Raw genomic sequence first — 12,194 nt, forward strand, 5'->3', positions numbered from 1 at the left:
CTGAGAAAATGCGAAGTAGCTGGAAAGGGTAGAGCCTCAAGGGAGTTAGCGGATCTTTGTTTTCAAGTGTTTGGTAGGTTGATTAAAAAAGAGAGAGAGAGAGAGAGAGAGAGAGAGAGAGATAATCCACATGCCATACAATCCACTCTTCTAAAGTTTATTATTCAGTGGTTTTGGTGTATTCACAAAAGTTGTACAATCATCACTCGTCTCTAGTTCCAGAACATTTTCATCACCCCAGAAAGAAACCCCATGCCCATTAGCAGTCACTCCCCATTTTCTCTTACTCCCAGCCCCTGGCGACCATTCATCTACTTTCTGTAGATGTGCTGATCCCAGACATGTCACAAAAATGGAACTCCTATGCTATGGGGTCATTCATATCTGCCCTTCCTCATGTAGTTTCCAAAATTTCATCCCTATTACCCCATTCCTTTTTACGGCCCAGTAATGTTCCATCGTATGGAAAAGCCATAGTTTATCCTTTCATCAAATGATGGACCTTCTAATTGTTTCCACTTTGGGCCATTACGAATAGGCGTCCGTGTACAAGTTCTTGCATAGATACGTTTCCAGTTTCCTTGAGTACATGCTCAGGAGTGGAAATTGCTGGGTCTCCATTCTGGCTGGGAGAGGCTCGGTCTGGTTCACAGGCTGAGGGCGCAGGAATCGGCGCAGAGGGGCGCAGGGGGCGCGGGGGGGTAGGTGCTGGGGAAGGCCACCGCCTTCAGCATCACTCGCCACCCTAACGCCCTAACCTCGCTTCTCCACTACTGGACCCTCTGCACGCACATCCCTCCCGCTGCCCAGGCAGCCAATGTAGCGCGCGGATAAAGCACCCCTGGGACTCGCCGCACGTGCAGGGGGCTGGGGGCTGGTTTTCCGCAGCAGGTCACATCTTGGGGTCTCCTCTGGGTAGAGCCTGGCCCACTCCGGTTTGGTTGCCTCCCGTCGACTCGTTTCCAGGTGACTGCGGACCATGCACCCCGTAGTGTGGGCCTGACTCCCGGCTCCTCGGGCCACCCGGGGCTCCCGGCCGCCCCGGACCGGCGAGGACGCCCGGCCGGCGCCCGCCGCGGGGGACCCAGCCCGCCAGCACCGCGCATGCGCCGCTCCGGGCCGCGGAGGGGGCGGGGAGTGGGCGGGGCGGGCGTCCCTCGGGCCAATCGGAAGCGAGCGCCCCCGCCCGCCCGGCTGGTGGACCGAGCCTGACCCCGCGGAGGGCGGAGGGGGCGGGGCCAGCCGCGCGGCCGCGGGGGGCGGGGCCCGGGGCCCGGGGGCGGGGCCTGGGGCTGTCAGTCCCGCGCCCGCCGCCGCCGCCGCCGCCGCCGCCGCCGCCGCCGTTCCGTACCCGCCGTGGCCCGGTGGCCGCCCGCGCTGCCGCCCGCCGCCCGCCGCCCCGGCATCCCGAGCCGCGTCCCGCCGTGCCGGCCCGGGCGCAGGTAAGGCCGGCCGCCTGCCGAGCCCCGGCGCCCCCTCCTCCGCTCGCTCCGCCGCGCGGGCGCCCCCTCCGGGCCGTGTCAGCGCCGCGGCTCCCCGCCGGCCGGGGGCGGTCCCGGGGGGCGGTCCGACGCCCCCCCCGCGGCCCGGGCTGCGCGCTGCAGCGGGTGCCGGGGCCGCGCTCCGCAGCCGGGCGTGGGGCGGGGGCGGGGGCGGGGCCGTGCGCGCCCCCCGGCCGGTTACACAATCGCAGGGGCGGCGGGCGGGGGTCCCCACCTGTCCCCGCGACGCGCCCGCGGGGACCCGCAAAGTTTCACTCTGTGGCCGGCGCCCGTGCACATCCCCCGGGGCTGCGCGGAGACCGAGGCCGGGCCGCGAGGATGCGCCCGGCGCGCGGCGTCGCCTTTCCCGGGGCGGCTCCGGCCCAGGTCGCCCTCCCCGAAGTCCTGCCGGGAGCCCGGCCCCGGGGCTGCAGCGGCCCGGGCGGCTCAGCCTCCCCTCCCGCTCGGCGCTGCTCCCGTTCCTAATTTAGCATTGACATTCAGACCAGGTAGGCGAACGGCCTTAGCGTTTCCCCGACAGTTGATACCTGGCCAGGTGCTTTGCAAAACAGATCCTGAAGCGCGTGGCTAATGCCTCGGGTCTAGCAACTCTGCAAGAGCCCCCCCCCCCCCCCCCCCCCCGAGAGCTTGAGGCTGCTTGCAGGGGGATGCTCTGGGCCGAGGTGCAGGCGGGAGAGCTGCTCAGGTCCTCTGGTGGCCCGGGAAGGGGTCGCTTTCCTGTGCTTCTCGCTCACGCCGTGTGTTGAGGGTCCCCGATCGTCTTCACGCAGGCAGAGGAGGTTTCAGAAGTGTTGCCGAGGCAGTGGCTCAGGGAAAACCAACCAACCTGAGACTCAGGCAAGTTTGGATACTTGTCTGCTTCACCAGGTGACCCCTCCTGTGCAGGGAACCTTGGCTCTTCCTGTCCCGTCCCCATCTTCCCCGTATAGGACTGTGTCCACCGGGGTTGGCAAGGCGGCTCCTCCTCTAGTCCCTAGACCTCTTGCTACCTGTGGTTTCCACACCTGCCTGGAGACATCCTCCACGAGTGGGCTTAAGAATTAGCACTTTTATCTGCCCATTAAGCAATACAGCCCGAAACTTCTGTAATGAGGCACTGTCCTAGCGTTGAATCTTTAATAATGTCTAATTCATGTTAATAGTGTTCCTACAATGATCATTCTATTAGCATGCCAGTTCTGCAACACCAGTACGTTTAGTATAGAAGCAGCAAGGCACTAGAAATATTATCACGGCAAAAACAGTTCTCCAACAGATTTGCAGCCCACTTTACTTGGATAATGACTGTTAAAGGCTGTTAAGGTTTTTTTTTTTTTTTTTTTTTTTTTAATTCTTCGGTGCAGTAGGTGTTACTGATCTCTGAGGTCATTCCTCCCTGGAGTAGTCACTGGGTTGCAGTCACTGGGTCACTTAGATATTTTTTCGAGTTGTATCATCTGAGTTTCTTCCCCATGCTGATTTCTTTTGGGACAAGGTATGGAGCTAACAAGATGTGGTTTTGATTTGCCGGCCTACATTTTAAGAAGGGTGACATTTATTGTGTTTCGGGGCTTCTGTGAGAGCTGTTGATGCTGATTTTATGAGCACACGTACCAGACACTGTTTTGGGTGCTTTCCCGTTCTCACAGTGACCTTGTAAGGGAAGTACTGTCATGACCTCATGTTTCAGATGCTGAAATTGAGGTCCCGTTGATGGACTCAGGTGGCACAGTGGGGTAGATGACAGCTGGAGTCTAACCTAGACAGCCTGAGTTCAGAGTCCAAGTACTTAACCAACCACTGTGCTATCCTGCCTCCGTAGATTATTCTTTCAACAGGTATTTATTTCTGCCTTCTGTCTGTAGGACATTGCATTCTGTAGCGTGGGTGAAGAGTGCTTTATGGCGCAGCAGCAGACACTGGGTTACGGGTTCTTGTGGTCTTTTTTATTTTTATTTTTATTTATTTTTATTTTTTTGTCTTCTTATTTTTTTTTTTTCTTGTTGTGGTCTTAACTCTGCTGCAGCTCATGTGTGATTTCCAGCAGGATGCACACTCTCCTGCTTTGTATTCCCTCATTGGTGGAACAGCAGCAGTCGAAGCAGATGAACTAACTAGACTTAACCTCATGGGGTGCTGGAGAGATGAGTGAGTGCACGTCAGAATTAAATGTCCTCCTCCCTAAGGCACTGTGTAAGATCAAGTTTCAAACTAGTGTTGTGTGTGTGTGTGTGTGTGTGTGTGTGTGTGTGTGATGGGGAAGGAACAGGGGCATACCCAGCACTCTGGGCTGCTAGGGGCTATTATGGGAGTGTAATGGTTGAGAGATTTCATCTTAAATACTCCTCTATTATTTTATTCTGTTGCCACCAGCATCATTCCTTTTGTAATGAGGAGAATGAAAGCCGACCAGGAAAGAAGTCATCCTGTAGAAGTGAGGTAACCAGGTCCCGTCCTGTGTGAGGGGCATTTGTGGGGGACAGTGTGGCATTACTTTGCAGGAGGCTTGGGGTCCGATGATGGGAGGCTCTGAGTGGTGGACCCAGGAGTTCTCAGAATCACAAGAAGTCAGGATTGAAAGGGAACTTTAGGGTCATTGAGTTTGACACCCTCCTCCCTCCTCTCTTTTCCCCTTCCATCTGCCCATAAATCCAGTGGGTAAATCCCTCCCACTCAGTGCTCATCCTGCTCCTACTCGGACACCTTGTGGGTCAGACATTGGATGGGCTTCACAAATCTGTGCACCAAAGAAGTTGGAATTGTATCCAGTGACAGGGAATGGGAACCCACAGAAGGATTCTGGGCCCTTCTGGCTTGTGCTCTTGATGGATCATCATTGGCATAAAACCTGGATTAGAAGGGAAGTGTGAAACCAGGGAGATAGGTAGGAAGCCTTGGTCAGAATCTAGGATTGGGGTGGTCCAGACTGAGACAGGCAGTGACTTTGGGGTAACAGAGGGAGGAATGGACCCCAAAAGACGGAATCCACCCCCTCTCCCTCCCAGTGCTTGACTGTCCACAAGCGTCAGAGGGGGAGAACAAGTCAGTGTCTCCCTGGGGTGGGGTGGGGTGGGGGCATTGGAGAACCCCCGAATGGAGCTGGGGAGTGTGATGGGGTGGGCAGGGGAGACAGCTACCTTTGTTCCCCAAAGCTGGATAATAGACTGGGGCTTAATGGGAAGGCCCCTGTAGACTGGAAACAGATTTTCTTTCTTCTCTAGAAGGGAGTGTCCCATTTAAATACAGTGGGAAACTCCCTCTGCCTAATGAAGAAATGTAACAGTATTTCCCTGTGGGGGTTGGAGTCCCTGTGGGAGTTGCAGACTCCTTGGGCTCCGCCAGTGGTGTCTGGTGCTTCTTGGTCACGGTGGGAATCAGGTGTTATCTGGAGTTGTACCTGACCTGTTGGTGATGCTGTCTTTGTCATTTCGTTAGGAAACCTTCTTTGGGGGGATTCTGTTTTCCCATGACACCTGTAAAATAAGTGCTGGAGAGCCAGCCCACCTTGGGGAGTGCTCAGGGTCATTAGAAATTTTTCCTTCTAAGGCAGATGATGGGGCACTTCAGAGGAGGCCTGGGTGAAATGATTACCACATTGACAGGCAAACAGAATAATTTGGAGGAACCAAGATTTACGCAGGAAACCACAAAGACAGGAAAAGTAGTCAGGAGTATTATAAGTTGAATTTTCTCTTGTTAATTTATGTGTTTCCGGCTTAGGATGCAGCATGTCTTGAATATTCATATTTACCAATTTATATGTTGACATATATTATCTAATAGTGCCTGTGGAAATAAATTGTATAACCTCAATTTTTTTTTCCCAGGACAATAATTGGTCTTGGGTTTTCAATATCTTTTAAACCTGTGATTCTCAAACAGGGGCAGTTTTGCTCCCTAGGGAACGTGGGGGCAATGTCTGGGACATTCTGGGTTGTCACAACTGGGGTATGAGCTCCTGGCATTTAGTGGGTGGGGGCTAGGGATGCTGCTGAGCATCCTACAGTGCACAGGATGCCCCCCCCCCCCAGACCGGGAATTAGTAACCCCAAATGCCAATCTCAACAGTGTTGAGATTGACAAAATCCACTTTAGATCATAAAAACAATTTCTTATGAGGAGCAAGTTGAAGTTACAGGAAAAGAAGAAGAAGAAAGAGAAGGAGAAGGGAGAAAGAAAGGAGAAAGGAAGGAGAAAGGAGAAGAAGGAGGTTATACGAAGTGTTCCTTGACTTCCTGAAAGTGATAATGGTACCCTGGCTTCTGGCCCCCAGGAAGGAGAATCAGCTAAACGAGCTGCTGGAACACAGGCATTTGTCTGCCACCCAGGAGCTATTTCAATAGCTAGATTGCTCAACACACTAGTTTGGAACAGGAAGTAGAGGCCCTTGTAGTGGGATGAGGCTGTAGGGGTGATTTCTGGAGGCAGAAGGTTTGCAGGCCAAGAAGGGAAGCTGGGTCGTGCCAGAATCATTTTGAAAAGTTCTAGGGAGTTTTTCAAAGGTGATTTTGTTGAGGACAGCGAGTGTGATGTGTGGTGCTTTAGAAGTTGCTGTCTCTGCCCTGGGAGTGCATGAACCCTCCGGCCTGTGGATCTGAGAGGCTGAGGACTTCCCAGATTTTTCTGTGTTCAAACACAGGGTGGAGAGCAAAGGACACTTGGTTTTGTTTTCAGGTTGTAACTAGTGTCCTCTCGCCACACCCCTTTAACAACTTGTTTATTATGGTACATTTTAAACATAGATGCAAATAGAGAAAAGAGGACCCCTGTTCACCCGATGCCCAGCTTCAAGGATTGTCAGCCCCTGGCAGAGCTTCAATTTTATTCCACCCGTCTTAGACTCCTGACCCCCCCACCTTTTTTTTTTTTTTTTTTTTTTTATTTAATCTAGAAAATGGCTTATGTAATTCCTGATCACCTGCCTCCTAGGAGAGGCTTGGCAGTGAAGGAGGGAAGTGATTTTCCGGTGCTTGGGTCTCCCTGGAGCACAGTGGATCCTGGACATGTAGGATTCTGAGAGCCCTAGGACCTAGGAATAGGCCTGGGTGTATCTGGGGTGGAAGAGCTCAGCGCCTCTTGGCGGGAGAGTACAGGCGATTAGGGACAAGTTTCTTTTTAAGCCTCATGGGTGGACAAGCCTGCTTTGAGTCTCTGCTGGTAGAAATGTTTCTGGATTTCGCAGTTGAGGCTCCCCTTGGTTCCTGGAGGGCACTTCCTCATAGGATGACCCCTTCTTTCATGACTCACTTGCTGGGTGCTGTGTGGTATGAAGTCAAGTGTTCTGTGTGGGCATCTGGTTCTGGCCTGGGGCAGGGGTGGTCTTCACTGCCTGCCCCCTCCCTGGAAAGCACAGGGCAGGGTAGGGGTGGGAGAAGGAGGCAGGATTGCCAGTGGTTGCAGATCCTTGTTTGCAGTGGCTGCTTCCCCGTGTTTGTTGGTAGATGGAGGGCTGTCCCAGTGTAGTCACTGGCAGTCCACACCAGATGGGGATGGCATTAAGGTTTACCCTTTGCAAACACGGCTTTCTTTTCTAAGTTGTGTCTCCCAGAGCTATAGAATTAAAGTTTTGATTTTTTAATTAAAAAAAATCTTTTTAGGCCGTTGGAGAAGTGGCATGTGTTTACTTGACTTGGGTGTTGTGTTGAAATATGCATACAAAGAATGACTTTAAAAGTTGAGAGAGGGATCCCTGGGTGGCGCAGCGGTTTGGCGCCTGCCTTTGGCCCAGGGCGCGATCCTGGAGACCCGGGATCGAATCCCACATCGGGCTCCCGGTGCATGGAGCCTGCTTCTCCCTCTGCCTGTGTCTCTGCCTCTCTCTCTCTCTCTCTCTGTGACTATCATAAATAAATAAAAATTAAAAAAAAAAAAAAAAAAAAAAAAAAAAAAAAAAAGTTGAGAGAGTTCTTGGATAATCAGATAATTGATGTCTACGAATTTTAATTAGTGCTGGCTTCTGTAAATGTAGATGCTCTGGACGAGGTTCACAAGCAGCTACTTTAGTGTGAGCTTCTGGAGTCCTGAAGGGCTGTATTTCCCATCCTTATTTGCCTTGCTAAATACATTTTTTTTTTATTCCACATAGAAGTTTAGGTGGCATCAGCTTATTATGAATATCCTGTACCTGCAGTTGTGGATTTTCCCCACCTTTCTGTGGGGAAAGCAGCTCCTAATCTGTTACCAGGGGTCATTTACTCTGTGCCTCTGTTAGGTTGCAGGCACTTTGCTTACATTAACTCTGTTCCTTAGGACCCTGCCACGTGGGACTTAGTATTCCCACTTTGCAGAGGAAGAAACTGAGGCCTAGACAAGGTTAAGGAATGTCAGGAGGTAGCCCCGGCTTTGAATCCAGGTTTGCTTGATTCTGAAGCCGAGTGGTTTCCACTAGACCCTGTCTCTCCCAGTGAGAAGTTGGTGGGAGTTTGTAGGAGCGTTGGTGGAGAGGCCGGGGCAGGTGCTGTGAAGGGGGCTGAGAGGCCTGGTTACTCCAGCTAATGAAATCCTCACTCTGAATCCCCCTGGGAAACATTGCTTTTGAGTGTGATAAATTACTTGTGTCCTATTTTTGAGCTGACTGTATAAAACAGAATCACACACTGGTAGCCCTGAGCCAGATTTGGTCAGCAGATGTGTTTTATTTGGTCTGCACAGTGTTTTATTTTTTAAAAACTGGATTAATTGTCATCATTTAGAAAGTAGTAGATTTCACACTGAGATTCCCCAATTTCTTGGCTTCTCGGGAACCCTCAGAAGACGGGGCACCACCAGGCCTGCATTCCTCCCTGGCAATAGTCAGGAACAGCGGCTGCTCCCAGCTTGCCGTCTTGCCACCCTGCCCTCTTCACTCATTTGTGTTGCTCGCCAGGACTCGGAGGGCATTTGAGTTAGAGGCACCCTTATGGAAGTTAGGCACATGTTCTCTGCTGGTGGCAGGGATGCTTTAGTGGAGGCTTGTTCTGTATGTAAATTAATGATCCCCAGCAATTTTTCCGCTTTGCAGGGTGCCTAGAGAGGGTGGCTCTACTTGGCATGTGAACAGACACATCCACCCTCTCCTTCTGCCCCCCAGCAATGGCTAATTGGATTCTGGATGGGTTCTTGGACTAAGGGGGACCAATTAGATATCTGGGATTTGGACACTGAATCGGTTGAGCTGAGGATCCTCAGGCAGGAAGGACTTCTAGATTCGGGCTGACAGCAGTGACAGCAGAAAGATAGATGAGTGAGCAAAGAAGCTGGATGGCAGGCAGGTGAGAGAGCGCCTGGCAGCAGAGAGGGCGGCGGAGTTGCCTGGTCTCTACTTTCCCTATCCTTCCTGCAGTGGGTTCCTCTGTAGCCACTGCATTCACTCAGTGGTATTTATTGAGTGTTTGCTATAGGGCCAGGCACCATTCTAGATTCTTGTGATAGATCAGTGAATAAAACCAGACAATGGCCTTGTTCTCATAGAGCTTATATTTGGGTGTGGGGAAAAAACAACTCCGAACAAAAAAGGAAGTAACGTAAAGTATATAAGGTGGTGATAAGTGCAAGGAAGAAATATAAACTGAGTAGGGAAACAGAGTGGATGTTGGAGGTAATGCTGTTATGGTAGAGAGGGTGTTCAAGGAAGACCTCTTGATGCAGTGATATTTGAGCAGAGATGTGAATGAGGAGAGGTGTAAGCCATGAGGAGACCCAGGGGTGCTGCGTTCCCTGCGGAGCGTTCAACAAGTACAAAGGCCCTGAGGTAGGAGTATGCTTGACTTATTTGAAGAATAGCAAGGAGGGTATATTGTGGCTGGAATGCAATGAATACTGGGAGAGAATGTAGGGCCTCATATCTCTATTAAAGACTGATTTTATTCTACTGAGATAGGAAGCCATTGGAAGATTTTTTTTTTTCTTTTTTTTTTTCTTTTCCATTGGAAGATTTTTGAGCACAGGTGGCATGATCTGGCTTCTGTTTTGAAAAATGTAAATACTGTATAGACAATAGACAGTAAGGCAGCTAAGGTGAATCCAGGACAACTAATTAGGAGGCAGTGCGATAGTCCAGATAAAATACAATGGTGGTTTCGACTTGGGTGGAGGTGGAGGTGGTGAGAAGTGGACAAGTTCTGAATATATTTTGAAGGTAGAATTGACCGGACTCGAGGACATATTTGGTATTAGATGTGAGAGAAAGAGAGGAGTCAAGATGAGTCCAACCTTTGAATAAAAACATTGCTGTGTTAGTTGGCATTTCCCCTTCTTTTCCTGAAAAACATTCAAAAGCAACAAAGGAAGGTGAAAAAATAATAATGAAAACCTTGCAAACTATTCTACTTTTGGCAAAATTAGGAGAGAAATTTAATTCATAGGCTTCAAAATGTGTGTGAAGAATATCCTGAATTGATGAGGTCAGGTGGCAGCCATGTGGGAGGAAATGAAGAGAGGCAGCATGGAGATGGTGAGAGAGCCCTGTAGCTACAGATCTCAGAAAGTTCTAGAAAATCATGCTCTTTAAGGTAAAAAGTGCAACCTGATGTGAAAAAGCTATATCCCTTGCTTGTAGCAACTGTTGGGAACTGGGTGTAGCTGAAGGAATATACCTTCCTAGTTTGGGTCAAAGAAGCCAAAGAAATGGGGTTACCTGGAGAACCACACCTGTGAGCTACCATGTTTATGGGGACTGTTCTGTCTCTGTGGGAGGCAGGGAGGAAGACAGCCTTTGGATTGCAAAAAAATAGCTCATTTGAAAGAGTATCGTGGTCGTCCTCCCCTCCCCTGGCTAGAGGAACCTCATGCAAATACTGTAACTGCCAAGGAAAACTAACTCCTTCAATGGTAACAAAGAAGGAAATGGTAGCCTTTTTTTTTTTTTCTTCTGATAATGGTAGGCAGGGTTATGTGGACCAAAGTTCCCGCTGAAAACTATTAAAATATTTGGGTATATTTTTTAAATTAGAAAAAATTAAATTTCCTTAAAAGCACTAAAGAACTGAGAAGAGAAAAAGGGGCAATCAAGTGGAAATCTATGGTCTGATGGGAACCGAGAGGGATGTGCAGGTCACTAGAAGGCTTCAGTCGCTTTTGCCCTGAGAATGTTTGTTGATTCTAATAAAATAGGGCTTTGGTTTTGGCAGCCTCGCAGGGCAAGGAGGTTAGAAGTCAAAGTCTGTAGCTTGCCCAAGGTGGAGAGTCTCATAGGAGACTATTTCCATATAAAGCTGGAACTACTCAGGGTAAAGGTGAACCAGAAGTAAAACCATCTCTAAGTGGTTTTACTTAGAGATAGTAGAGGTTTCCCAAGACAAAAAGAAGAGCAAGACAAAAAGGAAGAGGTGGGTTGTGATCACTGGCCAGCCTTTGCATAGATTTTGAGGACTGTTTTTTTTTACCACCTTGATTTTACAGAACTGCAGCCATGAATTTGGTTTGAGGTGGTTCCAGATTGCTATTGTGACCCTCCTCTTGTTGTGGGACCCCCGCCTTGTCATTATTACATGAAACCAACTACAAAGCCACCATGTTGGAAAGCATAGCAGAGAAACTGCATCCAAGTGACACTATTAGAGCCATCCCCGGTTTTTCTTTCATGGCCTAAGCTTATTGGAGTTGGATTGTTTGTTGGAATTGAAGGACTCAAAACTGATACAAGGATTGACAGAAAGATCAGGAAAGAAGAGTATTAAATTCAGAAACACACACATATGGAGATTTCACCTCATTGGATTGGATGCTCCTCAGTCATCTTTGCTGCGGATTCTCTCTTCCCAGTTTTTTTTTTTTTTTTTTTTTTTTTATCTTTCCAGTTTTTAAAGTTGGGAGTATTGCAGGCTCAGGCCTTGGACTCTTCTCCATTCTTAGATGAATTTATCCTGTTTTATGGTATCAAATATCTATTTGTACATGACTCCTAAATTTATATCTCCGGTTTTCATCATTCTTCTGAAGTTTAGACCCATGTATTCATTTGCCCACTTTGATTCTATACTGGAGCATTTGACAAGATCTGAAACTTAACATGTCTTATACCAAAGTCCTGATTTTGAACTCCCTACTCCGAACCTTTTCCTTTATTCTCAGGCTTGTAGAAGGGCACCGCCATCTACCCAGTTGTTCAGACCCCAAACCTTGAAGTTATCCTTGAATCTTCTCTTTCCTATGACTCCCACATTTAGGCCAATAGGAAGTCCTGTCGCCTCTGCCTTCAAAACATGGACTGCATCTGAGCACTTAGCCTGGCCTCAGCTGTTCCCACCATCATCCAAGTCATGACCATCCTTTGCTTGGATTATTACAATAGCCTCCCTCATTCTATTCTACACACATGGTTAGAGGAGTCTTTTTAGAAAATTTAATAAAATTAAATTTTATACATAAAGTATATTTATATAAAATTTTATAAATTTTATATAAATTTTTTCCCTCTTCCTTTTTTAGAGGGGCAGAAGGGGAGGGAGAGAGATAATCTAAGGCAGGTTCTACACCCAGTGCTGGAGCTCAGTGTGGGGCTGGATCTCACAATCCTGAGGTCATGATCTGGGCTTAAATTAAAAGCTGGATGCTTCACTGATGGAGCCACCTAGGCGCCCCTAGAGAAGTCTTTTAAAACATAAAAGATATCACGTTACATGCCTGCTTAAAACCAGTGTTTTCTCATTACATTTAGAATACCCCAAATCATTATCAGAGTCTATAGGACTGTGTACAATCTGGCTCCTACCTAGGTTTCTAAATTTATCTTAT

The 12,194-nt window shown here is 49.1% G+C and overlaps 1 protein-coding gene across 3 annotated transcripts in view; it reads left to right on the top strand.

Annotated features, from left to right (window-relative positions):
* The first annotated feature begins 1,342 nt into the window (after positions 1–1,342).
* Positions 1,343–12,194, top strand: part of HIVEP3 (HIVEP zinc finger 3) — a 459,420-nt gene continuing 448,568 nt past the window's right edge. Inside the window, exon 1 of one of the 3 annotated variants that reach the window (XM_072771656.1) lies at positions 1,343–1,442. The gene's annotated coding sequence lies outside the window, so the exon portion shown is untranslated. The remainder of the gene's footprint in view (positions 1,443–12,194) is intronic. The other 2 variants (XM_072771652.1, XM_072771653.1) reach the window with 2 other exon arrangements.

Source organism: Canis lupus, chromosome 13 (genome assembly GCF_048164855.1).
Source record: "Canis lupus baileyi chromosome 13, mCanLup2.hap1, whole genome shotgun sequence".
Classification (NCBI taxonomy): domain Eukaryota; kingdom Metazoa; phylum Chordata; class Mammalia; order Carnivora; family Canidae; genus Canis; species Canis lupus.